The sequence below is a fragment of the Accipiter gentilis genome, chromosome 16 (genome assembly GCF_929443795.1).
Source record: "Accipiter gentilis chromosome 16, bAccGen1.1, whole genome shotgun sequence".
Classification (NCBI taxonomy): domain Eukaryota; kingdom Metazoa; phylum Chordata; class Aves; order Accipitriformes; family Accipitridae; genus Astur; species Astur gentilis.
Genome location: NC_064895.1, coordinates 12,586,403 through 12,602,697, shown reverse-complemented (window position 1 = coordinate 12,602,697; position 16,295 = coordinate 12,586,403).

Below are 16,295 nucleotides of genomic sequence, written 5' to 3'. Positions count from 1 at the left end.
GTCCCTCTTTCATGCTGAGAGCTATTAAATAACCATGAGGTTTCATGTCCAGAGAATCAAAGATTAATTCAACTTCACAGCCCTTTTGAGAAAATGGAAGAGTGAAGATAGTGATTGAAAAGAACAGATTTATTCAAAACCCTGGCAAAAATTGTCATGTTATATTTCCTAGCTATGTTTCATTGAATGACCTTCAGGACAATTAACAGAGTGACTTCAAAAGTTTTCAGATTGCTTTAATGGATATGCCATTCAACTAATGTTAACATGTTAATATACTGTATTTATTATGATGTAAACACCCTAGGGTTTTCCTGTCATGGAAAACCAAAGAACAGCTAATCAATTTACTTTAGCCTATTGCCACTTTCAGTACCATGACCATGTTATGCCAAGGCAATTGGATGAAGGTAGATCCTTTTATTGAAGACAGCTTTCCGTCTGTAAGTAAATAAAAAGCGTATTGAGGAAGGAAAGAACAAAGGGCATTAGTACTTTAGCAAAAGCAATAGACTACTGATACTAGTGCACCTTTAGATATGCAGTGGATTAGCCTTGGCTAAGGGCCAAACACCCACCCAGCTGCTCCCTCACTCCCCTTCCTTAGCAGGATGGGGGCAAAAATAGGATGAGAAAGCTTGTGGGTTGAGATAAAGTCAGGGAGATCACTTACCCATTACTGTGGTGGACAAAACAAACTCTTCTAGGATAAAATTAATTTAATTTATTGCCAGTTACAATGGATTCATGTAGTGAGAAACAAAAAGATGAACTTTGGTACAATACCTTTCCTCCTCCCTTTTCCAGGCTCAACCTTTACTCCTTCACTCATGTTTTATTTCCCTCTAATCTCTTTTTTCTATATTTTTATCTTTTCCTTCTGCTTCATTATTAAAAGTCATTTTTTTATTTCTTATTTGTTACCTCAAAACACTTACTGTATTTTTAAATAGACAGCAGTGCAACCTTACTTTTATAACACCCTTATTTCCCTTCAGGCATCAGAATTACCAGAACAGCAAAAACAGACTAGTGTTTGTTCTGTGAATCTTTTTTGTTGTTATTTCTAGACCTGGTCTAAAAATAGAAATAATTTTTTGTGAAAAATATTTCTGAATATTATTCCTGGTTTTAAAGATTCTAAACCTTTTTCAAAACACCATGAAAGTGGTAAAAATAGCAAATAAATTCAATGCAAAATGTAGCAGATTAGTGTTGTTAAAATTCATTGTAACCTCTCTGACATATTGAAGTAATCTCTGTGAAACACCAGCTTTCAAAGCTATTCAGAATGTATTTGATATCTACTGGGGAATTTAATTTGTACCCGCAAAATATTGATAAGTTCAGTAGAATTGTTCTTATTTTACAGCAAGTTCAGTTTCAGTAAAATGTTGACATTTTTTAGTTTGATGAATTTACCTACCTAAGCTTGCATTACTTTATAACGGATGCTGTTTAAAAGTAGCTTTGTAACACTATGGGCAATTATTAAGTATAGAAATTGGTTAATTTAGTTCCACAGTATTTATCAATGGTATATTATGGTTAAAACTATATTATCTCCAGCTTTGCTTTCAAAGCTGTATGCTTATGCCAGCTACTCTATTTTACGGAGTTCCACAAACTTATTTTTGTTTCCATTGCCACCCTATGTCTGGAATTATTTTCTTATATTGAATAGCAAATCTTGCTTTGTTCACCAATTCTACAAAATACTTTAAGATTTTCTATCACTGCAGTGACACCTGGTGTTGAAAGCAAAGTTGTTAATAGCTCAAAGGTATAAGAGAATCATTTTCATAGTAAGGATTGTCTTAAAATGACCAGCATCTGAAACTTTTTACCACCTGCTAACTTGGAAGAGAAAAAAAACAAGGGAAGGGGAAAGAGAAAGAGAAAGGGAAAGGAATGGGAAAGGGAAAGGGGAAGGGACAGGGAAAGGGAAAGGGAAAGGGATATGAAAAGGGGAAGTGAAAGGTAAAGGGGGTTGGGAAAGGGAAAGGGAAAGGGAAAGGGAAAAGGGAAGGGAAGGGAAGGGAAGGGAAGGGAAGGGAAAAGGGAAGGGAAAAGGGAAGGGAAAAGGGAAGGGAAAAGGGAAGGGAAAAGGGAAGGGAAAAGGGAAGGGAAAAGGGAAGGGAAAAGGGAAGGGAAAAGGGAAGGGAAAAGGGAAGGGAAAAGGGAAGGGAAAAGGGAAGGGAAAAGGGAAGGGAAAAGGGAAAGGAAAGGAAAGGAAAGGAAAGGAAAGGAAAGGAAAGGAAAGGAAAGGAAAGGAAAGGAAAGGAAAGGAAAGGAAAGGAAAGGAAAGGAAAGGAAAGGAAAGGAAAGGAAAGGAAAGGAAAGGAAAAAGAAGAGAGAAAAGTAACATCTTCACAAGTATTAACTCATACTTATCAGTTGCTGCATGGCTAAGACATTTTTTTCCCCAAAAAAGAACTTGGTTTAATATGAGCATGTTTTCTGATGTCCTTTGGTCATGGTCCTCTCATACAGAACAAAAATAGTTAAATAATTCTCCAACACTGAAGACTGGTTCATGCATTAGCACAATTGCTAAAGTTGATTTCTCAACCTCAGAACAGTGACTTTTAAAATTCACTGGATTTAGAAAAGCTCAAGGCGTCGATGAAAACAAAGCAAATAGAGAAGTGAAAAATCCCCATGCATTTTTTTTTTCCTGAGGAGAAGCACTGACATTTTTTAATTTGTTTTAAGGAAAATTAAAGCATTCCTTTGTATGTATGTGTGTGTGTAAGTATATACATGTTTCAGTTTCAACTAAAGAAACTGTAGCTCTGTGGTTGCATGCAGAAAAATGCTTCAATAAAGCCTAAGTGGAATACACAATCAATGGATTTAAATCTATATATACAGTTTTGTCTGTAACAGAATTCCTGTGTGCTAGCATACATAAAATATGAGCATCACTAATAAACAGCAGCTGGAGTATATAGCAAGCTGGATCTTTGTGTGGAATATCTTTAAGGTGTTTTTGGCACAACTTCCAGGACTGTCTTGACCAACACTTTCCCAGATGTGTAGGATTATGGGATATATCTGTTGGAATCTCTCAGGAAAGCACTTTAATTCACAGCTACACCTGGGCTGGATATTGCAATCAGCTCCCATTTTCCATTTACAATTTTCCTACCTCGTTCATTTTAATTTCTCTGTTTTCTCCCTTATCACTTAATATATTTTCCTCATTATTGGCATCTGGGCTGTGTGTTCTAACACAAACACCGAAAGACCAAATCAAGATTAAAAAAAAAGAGCAAAAATATTCCCATTTCAGATGGAAGAGCAGATGGAGCTCTTGGCACTTCAGAGGATTCAAATTGACCCTCTGCACCAAGCTCAGGGAAGACAGACTGTCACTGCTGACTGGAAAACACTAAAGAGACCTGTTTTCCCATCGAATATACAGTAGCATTTTCTAATTTTTTAGCTCTAAGCTGTGCATGGCCATGAAAGAGCAGCTGATTTTTTCAGATTAGACTCTTTCATATCTCATGGATGCTCTTCTCTAACTTTTATGCTGAAATGATTGTTCTGAATTTTGAGCTATAATTTTGATTTTACCATTTTCTTATCAGTGCCCAAGAGGGGCTGTGATTAAGGGATGACTATGCCCTGCTTCTATCTCCTGCCACCCCCCGCCACCCCCCCACACCTTCTTGGTAATTTTAGCAGCCAGATTGCCATCATCCAGGGATTAAAACACTCTGAACAGAAAGGGATAGAAGCTCAGCTGGTGCAAAAGGATTCAGCTCTGCTCAGAGCAGTTCACTATGTGGCCTGAATTCTCAAAGCCAACCTATGAATGTTCCCAGAATAACCACCTTTCCCAGGTACTGTGCACTATGTTGCTTTCCTATGTTAGGTATTAATACAATGTGCCTTTAATGAGCTTTTCTGAATGCTTTATGCTATTCCATTTTGATTACAGCATTGTTTCATTAGACTGATGTAAAATACTCAGTATGAAATCTAACTAATTTATTTCTAAATTATATAAGTGCAATTTGAACAAATCAATTTTTTTTCTGAAGGGGAGAAGAAAAGTTATACTTTGGATAAAGCTTTTCCTGAAGAAATAGGGCAGACACAAGTGGTATAAGTGTTAGCACTTATAGAGTGTTAGCTCTTAAAGACCATCAAAGTTTCAGCTAAGTTTAGAACCTGGAAGATTTAATGTAAACCAGAACCATGCAAAAGGCTCAGGTAAGTCAGATTCTGACAGAGTCCGAGAGACATCCCCAAGACACTTCCTACTTTGGTATGTCCATCTCCCCCCTGTTTCTGATCAAACTCTGTCCATTGCCTTTCTACAGTCACATTCAGGAAAAATTCTGCCCAAGAAGTAAACAGGAGTTTTGAATTTATTTTTTATGTGAACAAAACGGTGTCTCTGATGCTTGACCACCCCACCTAACACATCTTTGTTTCTCTAAACCAGAGCAAAGGAATGAGTAAGGGAGTAAGCATGTCTACATGGGAGGTTCAGAAACAGTAATACGTTGTGAATATTTTAGGAAGGTCATTCCATGAAATGATCCGTGCTAATTCCAGTGTGGTAAGAAGCATACTGTGACTCTGTGGGGATTGCCAGTACTGTGAGAATTTTAGTTCTCCGTTGACACAATGCACAAGTGAGAACGGACACATCAGGACTTGGCAATTATGTGACTATTGTTCCTGGGCAGGGAATTCTTCTTTTCTGAAAGACAAGCTGAGCACAGCAATAGTGTTCTGAAACACTCTGTTCAGCATGTCATTTCAAGGAAAACACCACTGATGGAAGAGGCTTTCCTCTCTAGGTATTATCTTCTTAACAAATGTATTTTGAGAATTGGGTACAAATTGTTGTATTCAAAACGTTCTTTTTCTGAAGAATTTTTATGGAGATTTCTAAAGAGAAAGTAGTGTCTGAAAGACAGAGAAATGTTTCTCGTTCCTCCATGGAAGGGAACTCTACCCAGAAGGTGCAAAGAATCCTCTTCCCAGACAACACTCGTGGAAGTACCAGCCTTTCACTTCTTTGTCTACTCTCTCTGTTTTCTGTAATGGAAATCTAAATAATCGCTGAGCTAATTTTAAAAAGAACTCTGACAAAAAGCCATCAGTCTCACTTTCTGTGTCATGTTGCATTATGCTGTGGTGATATTACAAGGGAGAGTTATATGTGATGGCAATACTTCCTCTGGCAGGAGCTGCAGAGCCACATCATACAGAGCCTCCTCCAGGAAAGCTGCAGATATAATCTAAAATGTGCTGAGATCCCTCATGATTATTTAAATCCAAAATTAAAAGCCAGAGCTGTACAAAAATATTTCTCCTTATATTTTGGTGAAACTAGGATAATACAGAAAAATCATTCATTCAATGTATTCAAATGTATAGCAAGCCAAATTTGGCCCTTTTATTAATACAACTTTAGCTGTTGCTAACATAGGCTGGATTCCACATGGACCGAAAGTATAAACTCAATATTGAACAAGCAATCCCACCCTACCTGGATTTTAAAGATAACTCAATTTCGTCATGCACCCTTATTTTTTCTTCATAAAAGTGGCAAAACCAGAGTAGCTTCAAGTAACATTTCCTTTTTAAATAGTTATTTTTCGGCTTTAAGAGGACATAAAAGGATCTGAAATTATGAACATCATTTACCACTCAAATATATTTTTGTGCCAAGTTTTGGTATAAGGCAAATTTTCAGCTGAGTGACAAACCAATAAGTATGTAGGCTTACAGTAGCTCTTCTGAGAAACTGAACTTCAAAGAATGTCTTTATAATACTAACAAAAATGTGCTAGTTTTTATGCTTATTTTTCTTTCTTAGTTTGTTCCTGATGGTTAGGAAGTTGATCGTTCATTTTTCTACTGCCATTCACACCAGCTGCTATAAAACAGCTATAAAAATACTCCCAGTGCAGATCTTGACCATAGATCACTGTACCTAGACCCAGCTGCAGATGGATGGAGCAGCTGGTCCAGAGAGGTGCTGTTCCTGACTCCCACACACACTTGGTCATGATGCATGAAGCAGCACAGTTGCTCCCCAGCCACAATTCCCATTCAGTCACAGATTTATGAAGTAATGAGCCGCCTACCAGAAAAAAACAAAACCAGCAGCTCTCCAGCACACTTTAAACAAACACCCAAGAATATTCCATAATTATAAATAACTACAGCTCAGCCATCAGATGAATTGCTAAAACTTTTTTACATAACTTGTTAAATGGGAAGCAAATACAGTAGAGCAAGGAAAGAAGGAAACACGGCTATCTAGGGAGATAGCAACATAAAAATTGGTAATTACTTTTCAGGATACATTTTTTTAACATCAGTGTGATGGTTGATGGGGCTGTTTTGCAATGATTTATGAATATTTCATGTGACCTGGCTATTCAATAATTATTGTGTGAACATGCCAGCTTACCTGACTGCAGCTATAAGAGAAACATGCAGGAAGAATGAAGAATGGTGGGAGATAAGATATGGAGTCTGTAGTAAATGCCAATACACTGTGAAGGGACAATAGACAACCTGTAACCTGTGAGGATGCAAAATCCTGACTCCAAAGCAAACTTTCTTTTTTTACTAGCCTGGGTATAGGGGAACACCAAGGATTAATGACCAAATAGAAATTATCTCTCCAGAGGGGAGGCAGGAATTTCTTGACAGGTGTTTGGACATGGTCCCTTTTTGTGGTATGTGTGCAAAATACATGTGTCCAGTCCTCATCTTGAGATTATGGGATTTTTGGTAAGGAAGGCATGGAGAGGGCTTATTGTTCTAAAATTATTTTCCTCTTGGTGTTTTGATTCCATTTTTAAACTGTTCATTTAAGAAACTAATTACTGCGGCTACCAAAACTGGGGCATTTTCAAGTTCCTGAGTAGTGTATATCCCAGGTGTATCCTGATACTGCATTAAGGCATCATGCTGGTGGAAGGCACTGTTCTCTCCTCACATCTAATGCTAGAGTTTCCATGTAAAAACAATCCAAGAACAAGACAGAAAAAAACCTAAAACCAAATGGTGCATAATTTGAGCAGTGGCTTGATCTGGACACTCCAGTTCCCAGAGGTGCACTATGGTGCACCCCAGCAACTAGAGAGACACAGCTTGCTTTCATCAGTGGTCATAGTCTCCAAAAGGCAAGAACTACAGTTGTCTATCCAGTTTGATCTGCCGGCTAAGTGCAGTGAATCTGTAGGCAAGTAACAGCACATCACACATTGAACAAAGACTAGAAATAGGAGCCTAAGAGCTATAGTCATAAAACATGTCATTGCAAAAAGATTTATATAACATTTATCTACCCTGCTGTGCCTTTCAGAAACTTAATATTTTTTATCTTTGCTTAGTATTATTTAGTGCTGATAAGAATTATACCCACAGCTCTAAAGAACCCAACATCATGTATACTATTTGTTTGTTACTGTGGATGCAATATTAAACTGTATTATTTATGTTCTTTAATACTAATTTCTCTTGGAAAATCAATCACTGACCTTAAAGCTTAAAATATTACAATAACAGTGGCTAATTTTATTTGATGTGAATTACCCTTGAAAGGGCAGGTTCAACCCCTCAGGCCTCTCTTCTTCAATGAGCATAAGTAATTCAATGACTTGTCCTGCATCAGCAGGGAGATGGCTGCATTATCAAATAGGCTTCTTCCATCTCTAACTTGTAAGATCCTAATGCCAACAGCAGTTTGAATTGTGTAACAAAGCTAATGTATTTACAGAAAGTCAAGATAATGGAAATAATGAAATCTAGACTGAGGAACTCTCAGATTTTAATAAGATAATCTGTTGGGTTTTTTTCCTAGACCAACATTTTCTCTGCTGTACTCAACAGCTCCCCTCATTGACTTTGTCTCCTTTTTTGAAGAATTCTTATATGAATGTAATCCCACAAGAAATTAAGTGTGGCCATATATAAACTGATTAGTTAAGCAATACTTGACAGCAGAGGCCTGCTGCAGGGAGAGAGACTGAAGGGACTTTGGGACAAAAGTCCAAACTGTGACCTTCCTAGGTAGTAACATGTCATCATGTAGGAAGTGAGAGTATGTACTACCCTAGAGGAGCCTGGAGCAAATTCCTCCTTTGATCTTTGCCTACTCCCACAGAATTCATTGACCTTGCTCATTCCATTAATACTGTACCACAGTGAGATGTATCCAATACACCAACATGGGAAACATAAGGGGTTTAAAACTGTCCCAGCCAGGGATAACCATATCTAGGCAGAAGACAGCTAATTTCATAAGGTGATTATATTCTCTCACCTGTCCTCCTCTTTACATTAGAGAAGAAGCTAGTTGCTTTTAGAGGAAGTTAACAGTTGGAAGAGTTTATTTTTTGAAGCACTTATGTAAAAAGCGCTCTTTGCTATCAGTGAAGTACCACTGATAACTCAATGTGGTCATATAGATTTGTAAAACACATACAGATACAGAAAGCCTTTCCTTGCTAGCTGGGAAGTTTAATTTTATTCCCAACAGGAAGAGTTGCTGGGCAAAAAATGTATTTCTAACATCCTCTTCCACTCTCAAGATACGAACGAAATCTAAAATATGATCAAAAATTCAGAGTTTGCTGCTCTGTGGCCTCTCTGTTCTCAAGCAGAGTGACGCACCTGTCCACAAACACAACATGCTTTTTTTGTTTGTGTTCGGAAGTGTTAGCTCAAAATCTGTGACTTTTTCCCTGGATTTTTTTGTGCTGCCAGATGGGATGCTTTGAGTGGTAAAATGTTGACTATTAGCACCCCAGCATCACTTTCTGTGAAGCACTTTCAGACTTGAGTTTATTTTAGAGGCATGTGAACAGCAAATGTCTCCAGGAGAAAGCTTATTAGTATTGTGGCATTTCTGAACCTGCCTTCCTGCAGCTCTCAAGCAGTGCGTGCACTGGGCTTTCTGTGGTACAGTGTCATTTTCCACAGGCTCCAAAGAATGCCCTTTTTGTGCTGTAGTGGCTCACCTGTTTAATAATGGCAAATTGTTGTACAATCATTAACCGACCGATATCTGTTAAAGTAAAACCGAAATAAGGAAAAACAGATGTTGTTTTCCATGTTTAATGAAAAAGGCTTATGCATCCTCATAGCGCATTGTCTGACCTTTCTTGGGTTTGGACCTTATGTGCCAGACAGAGGTATTTACCACATAATCCATGTATTTGAATGCCGTTTACAGAATTACCCAGAATACACTTGGAAAAGCAAAACAACAGCCTTTGGCAAATGTGCCAGTAAGCATAACCTCTCAGCAACTGAAAGCAGGACACCTGAGAGCTGCAGATCCCAGAATACAATTGCTCACATGCTCAGTCGTCCAGGGAGGCATATGAAAAGTTTTACACTTAACAAGAAGCCAGAACATTTCACTTGCTTCAAAATTTCACAGCAAGGTGAAGAGGAATAAATATACCCCATTAACAGTGTACTTCAATTATTTCATTCTGTTGTAGAAACAAAAAAAACACCATTAAAACAATGTTCCAGATAGAAACAGTTTCTGACACATCCGGAGTGAATAGCAGCTCTTCATGGCTGAATGGAATAAACACTTAACCCATAGCGCTAATAGTAAATGCAAAATGGTGGGATGATTACTGCCTAACTGGGGAGCACAAGCTAAAACTTCTGTTTTCAGAGGGGGCAAGTCACCTCTGAGATAGCGTTGGCATGGTATTAAAGCAAGCTGCAAGGATATCTTTGAAGGTATTTGAGCCCATTTTACTGGTATAACTCAGGTGATTAACCCAGGAGATTTTCCTCTTAAGAAAAGATATTTTATAGTCTGAATGAAATGATTCTCTTATGGTAATCAAAGCTTCAGCAGGGTCATCATTCTCTGCCTGTGACCCAGTCACCACTGGAGAGGAAGGGTATCATACCAAAGAGGTAAGAATAGCAGTAAGAATAGCAGCCGCCATAATCTTACTTCAGTATTGAAGACAGTATGTTACCCTACTGCAGAAGTACAGAATCCACTGCTATAATTTCTAGTGTTAAGTAGGAAAGTCATACAGATATGCTAAAATTAGTGTCATTGCTATCAAAACCACATTGAAAAAACACACCTCCACCCTCTCCTTTATTGTACTGGAGGAAACCAACACCTTTCCTCTCAAGGGAAGTCTATCTACATGATTTTAGCCCCCCTTGTATTGAGTTGGATCAAAGGTTCATCCAGATTAGTAACCTGACTCTTACAGTGAGCAGCAATGGCTACTCAGGAAAGAGTAAGTGTAAGTCACGTGTAGAGTGCTCCCTTCCCTGTTATGCACTTATAGTTTCTCGTAGTCTAGATGTACCACATCTTGTTGAATGAAATACACAAACTTCATTCAGGTTTGATGCAAAGTAATTACTTTTATTTTCAGCTTTTTGTTTGCTTGCTTGTTTTTAATCTGTTGCCAGCTAATTGCCCTGTTTTCCCTTATTCTACTTTGTCTTACCATGGTCCACACATACGAACGTGACAATTTTCCAACTGTAGCTATACCAATTGTTGTAATTAAAGATACAGTCTCTTTTCCTGCAAATCTTGGTCTGCCAATGGCTGCTTTCTAGTTCTTGTTTTCTGAGATATAACAATGAATCTACTCTGTGTACCTTATTCAAACAATCCATAGTTTTATACACCTTATCATATTCCCTTCCAATTGCCCTTTACTAGATGGAGAGTCCAGGTCTAGTCTCACTTCTAACAGAGATGAGAAGAAGAAGGAGTTACTGGTATAGTGTCTGAGATTCGTAGTCAAGCTGGTGAAGAATTTTTCATGAAAGTATTAATTCCTGGAAAAGTCAGTTTGTAGAAATTTCATATTTTTCCAAGAACATTCTAGTCTTGACAAATCTTTATTAAGAGTTTTCTCAAGTCAGGGTAGCTTTTCTGACCAAAATAAAAAGAAGAAAAGAGGGAATAACTGCACATCCTTTAGCTGTTGGGAGGGGTGAACACAAATGTAAATGTCATGAACAACCTATCTTCAGCACTGGAGTGTTTATACTAAGTTAAAGAAATGCTCACTGGATAAGTAGTTTGTAATTTATCTAGGTCAAAGAATGAACCAGTGGTGTGATGTATTGAACCCACATAGTTTCATGCTTGTGGCATTGCTCTAATCTCCTTAGCATAATGCACTCCATTCTCCTTCAGCCTAGAGCTCTTTTACCAAGACTAGCAATATAAAGAGACTTCAAACTGTAAAGTAAGAATAAATTATTATCCATTTTCATGTCCTTTTACACTACCTGTGTGCTGCTGCTTGAGAAACAAGCAAATTGCTCTGAAATTATAACAGAAAGTAAAATCATTCACCAGAACTGTGAAATCTGTCTTTGTCACTGAATAGTGGCTTGAGCTATATCAGGACAGAAGGCTCTGTCTTCCGTGAATTTGGCTTCAACATATTTTTTTTTTTTTTTTTTTTTTTGGAGGAGAAGAGGGTGAGAACAAATTCATCATTTATCATTCAGGAAGCTAAAGATTGAGGTATCTAAGGGTCATTTCTGGTGAAAGGCAGTTTTGGGGTTGTATGCCCCAGTTCTTAGATACTCAGCACATTGCTGCTTATTTTGTATAAAGTCTGCTGTAGTGCTAGCTAGCATTGAGGATATCATATTAAACATTGCATTTCTTGGCTCAGTTAAACATTTGAGAGAAGATGCTGCTGACTGTGAAAAGTGGGGAATGAAGTATTTGTACATGGAACTCAGTCCTGAGTAGATATTTTACTTAACTTTAAAAAGTTTCAAGATTTTTTTGATTCACTAAGTTTAATACTAGTATTATTTCAAAAGAAACAACAAGCCTGAGCCTTCCAGGGGCTCAATTTCCTCAGCTCCAGCTGAATTCCACATTAAAAGCAGCTCTAAATAGCTAGTGTGTGTATATGGTGCAGATCAGAGCAATACAAAGGGACTACCTAGAGCTGTACAGGAGTATTATCAGTACAGCAGTTCCTAGCAGCTGTTAGCAGCGCAGTGGTTCCTGGCAGCAAGGCAGACTGCTACATCACCTCCAGCCCTGGCCATGATGTGGATAACTCCACATAGTAGTAGGAATTTTCTCTAACCCACCAACCCAAGGGGATAATTAAAAAGAAGTATGCTTTAAAAACGCTGCTCATTTTTTTCTCCATGTAATTCTCTTGTAGGTTGGAATAGTCTTCTCTCTCTGTTCTACTGCTGGGGAGGCAAGTGAGCTTTCAGTGAAGCTGAACCAAAGTGGAAAAATCAGTGAAGAAGCAGTGTTCTTTACTATTTAAGCACCATGTATGAATACAGCTTGGAACAAATTTACCTCTGCTGACAGGTGGAAGAGATAGACTTACTTGTGTTGATATAGCTATATGAGAAAGGAGCTAAATTGTCACTTTTCTGTACCATTCAGTATCCATGCTGGGAAGAGAGCTTATTATCGCTATGACAATTACTCTCCTGTGCATTGCAATATGGATAGTAGCTCAGCTAAAGCATGTTGTTTCTGCTGAACTAAAAATGACAAATTTCACAAACTCGTATTCAATGTCAGTTTCTCCTTTGTTCTTCAATTTTTGTAATCCGCAAGATTAATCTCTTGCTTAAACTACTTAACAGCTACAGCGCATATAGCTTTATTGTTTTCACATTATCTAGCACATCAAAACCCAAGCCAAAACATAGCCACCCAGGCCAAATTTTTGAACGGGTGTGGCTAGGAACAAGTTTTTCTTTGTGAATGAGGAAGCATTTATATAAGGTTTTGATTAAGACTGGCTACTGTACAGCCAGTGACAAAAATATTGATTTCTTAGTGATGGTTACAGCAAAACGTTTCCTGTTCTGTACTGTACTGTTGGCTAAAGTAGGAATACAGTCTGTATCCTTATTTTATCTATACCATACATTAGAGTCCATAGTTCTCCACATTGCAATGAGTTTACAAAAATGCAAGGTCAGGTGAGGAAAGCCCCAGAATGATGGATGTTACTTTCAGTCACAAATAAACGCTGAAGAATTATCAAAGACAAAGAAGAAATGATACATAGACAAAAAAAGAACTTTGTAAAGTGTTTTTATATCACTTAAAATATTTTTTTAATCTGCTAAAAAACCCCGGTTCTTCAGGAACCATAGCTTTAAGATCTTTCCAGGAAGATAATACAACTGATTTTCACTACTACATACATAAGTCACTTAAAATTCCTGTCTTAATTCCATTTTCTCAGTCTAATGAAAGATTTCATATCTGTATTCTGGAATCAGGTGCTTCCATTGAATCAGAGGCTTTACAGAAGGCCAGGTAGATTAGATCTTCCAGATTTTCTTTATTTCAAAAATAAGATAGCTTCTCAAAAAAAAAGAACAGGCTAGTACATATAATCTACCTTAAACTTGCTTTTCATTCAGTTTTCAGTTGTACCTTTCTATGCTTAACTCGTTCTTTTATAGTTTGCTCTACAGTCTCACCTGCTTTTAAGGTGAGACCAGCAGCCCCCACCAGTGCCTGCAGCAGCCACATGGAGGGAAGTCCTGGCCCAAGCCCTTTCTCTGCCCTAGACTTTTGCAGAGATCTTGCATTATTTTTTTTGGCTGTGACTCCAGTGGTTATCTCTGAAATGGAAATGCCCTTCCTTTCAAGAGGTTGGGAAGAGATTTACAATAATGATCAGTCCTGCCCTACAAAATACTTAGATAAATAGCTGGGTACATGCATTTACATGCACACACCCATTCTTTTCATCGACGTTCTACAGCCTTTACAAACACCCTAGTGTTTGATAGTACATGGACTAGAAAGCATGATAGTACTAGGCGGTATTTCTTCTCAGGCAACATGTCTTTCTGCAGTTTCTTTCATGAGGTTGATAGACACATCTAATTAGGTACCAAATAGTCTCTGATAAAGGCACTAGACGGCCTATAGGAAAGGAAACATGACTTGCAAAACATTTATTGCTATGCTGCAGAAAAACACTCTGATGCCTCCTGATGACACATGCTACCAACTACTTATTGCCTTTGCAAAAGGAGGCAAAACATGAAATTCAAGGCACTTTGGCACTAGAAAAGACACCAAAGGAAGCAGAAGGAATAAATGTTGCAAATGTAGCTGTAAGGCATAAAGATATCCTCTTTCCACTAAACATGTCTGCAGAAAAACACTTGAGATAAGCTTCATTATCTTTCTATAGACACTTTTCTAACACAGGTGGGAGTCACTTAGGTAACTAGCAGATGAAGGGTTTGCTCAAGGTCAAGTAAAGTCTGTCAAAGTCACTGCTGAACCCAGTGAAAAAAATTACATTGAAAGCCTCCCACAAAAAAATAAAAAAGCTCTTTTTTTCTACTCAAAATGCAAATTTTCTCAGAGAACAGTTTCATTATCTTTTTTTTTTCAGTTGTTCCATAAAAAAAAACATTAACTAGTGTTTGATTTTTAATTGTGATTTTTTTAAGGCCCTGCATTTTTCATGTCTTTCCAGTGTTTTGTGTGGACAATACTGCTTCCCTCTTAGCTGTAGTCAGTGCCAGTAGTGGAATCTGGAAGTACTGATTTCCAGACCCATGAACTTACGTATTTCATTTTATGTTACAGTAGTTCAGAAACATTATGTTAAAAAAAAAAAAAAAAAAAAGAAAAGAAAAGTCCCAAAACACAGCTCCAAATTATCTACATAAAGCAAACAGAAATGTAGATACTGGATTGTGTCCAGGACTCCTGATTTCCTGCAACACTTACAAGACAAAAGTTAGGGCAGCATGCTGCAAAAAGATACCAAGCCTTTCCAACATGGATAGACTTTCCACGTCTGTAGTGCCATGGCTATAGAGTTAGCTGTCAGACCCAAATTATCTCTACCACAGGCTGTACTGCCTGGCTCTGCAAGGCCATAAATCAAGCCTGTCCCCTGGAGATGGGGAGAGGAAAGCTAGGCACTCCCACCTCAGCCCCTTCCTCCCCGGCAGCTCATGCGGGGGGCTCCTCTGCACCCCATTTGATAGACATCAGCCTACTGAAGTCATTGATGGTTCTACGTGGAGAGACACCAAGGCTAGAGCTTTAAAAGTGTTATTCCGATCAACTTTTTAATCTTTCTGATGTTTTTGTTCATTGGTTGGGGGTTTTTTCCCTCTTGCTTGTTATTTTTGTGATGTAAGCAGAGGATTCACTCCATGGGAGCTGCTGGAACGGGCACTCGTGGGACAAGACTAGGGTGTCTTCAGAGCTGACTCTTTTAATTAACAGCTGAGGATACTCTAACAGCAAGGATAGGCTAGAATGCAAATCTAGATTTAAATATTGCTGAAATGTGACCAGCTTAGGCAAAAGCTTCAGATACAGACCTGTACCTTCAGAAGCAGCTCAACCGAAACAGCAGAACTGAATTCAAACTTGGTTTGAGCCAGGTCCAAAATGAGCAGCTTGATCTTACATCTCATTACTTGATACTCATCTTTGTTGATCCCCACATTAATGGAATGGCAATATTTGTGCTCCCTTTTGATTTTAAAATGTTCTGGCTTCAGAAAAATCAAAGGGTTTCAGTGGAGGGGAGAAAAATATGTGTGTGTCAGGGAGGGAGGCTCATGCATTTCTGAGGAATCACAGTGAAAAATTAAATTTTCGTCAGAGTTGGAAACCTGAACATACATCCCGGTAGGAAGGCAGCCGGCAGCTGAAGTGCTACAGCACCATCTCCTGGAAGCTGGACATTTCTGAATTTCTAAAACCAATTTACACAGTCACACAGACAGATGAAATCTAATGGTCAAAACTTGGGGTGAATTTAATATGGTTTTCTTTACATAAGTGCTTTAACAAAATATGGAGCTAATAAAAATGGTTCCCATGACTTATAATCTTTGTAAAATATTTTTTTCCATATGGGAGATTATCATCATTGGGCAGTACTTACTCCTTAAATTCAAGCATTTGATAAGCATAAGTCATGAGAAAATGGGAAGTCATAAAATTTGAGAGTAAAGTTGGTTAGAAATTGTCCTTAAAAAAAAAATAATTTGGTTAGTTCTTCATTGTCTATGGTGAGATAAATAATAATAAAAATATCTATATAATTCTGCAAAAACCATTAAAAGTAGTCTTTGAGATTTTGAGAATTTTTTAATTATCAAATTCTGCTGTCCTAGAATCATCTTTGTAACCTGAAAGTATAAATTAACCTTTTTCAAAAATGTGATAGTTAATGTGTAAACATGTATCTTAAAAAACAAAATGCAAGGGATATAATATTTTTCTGCTTTGTGGGTGCTTGATG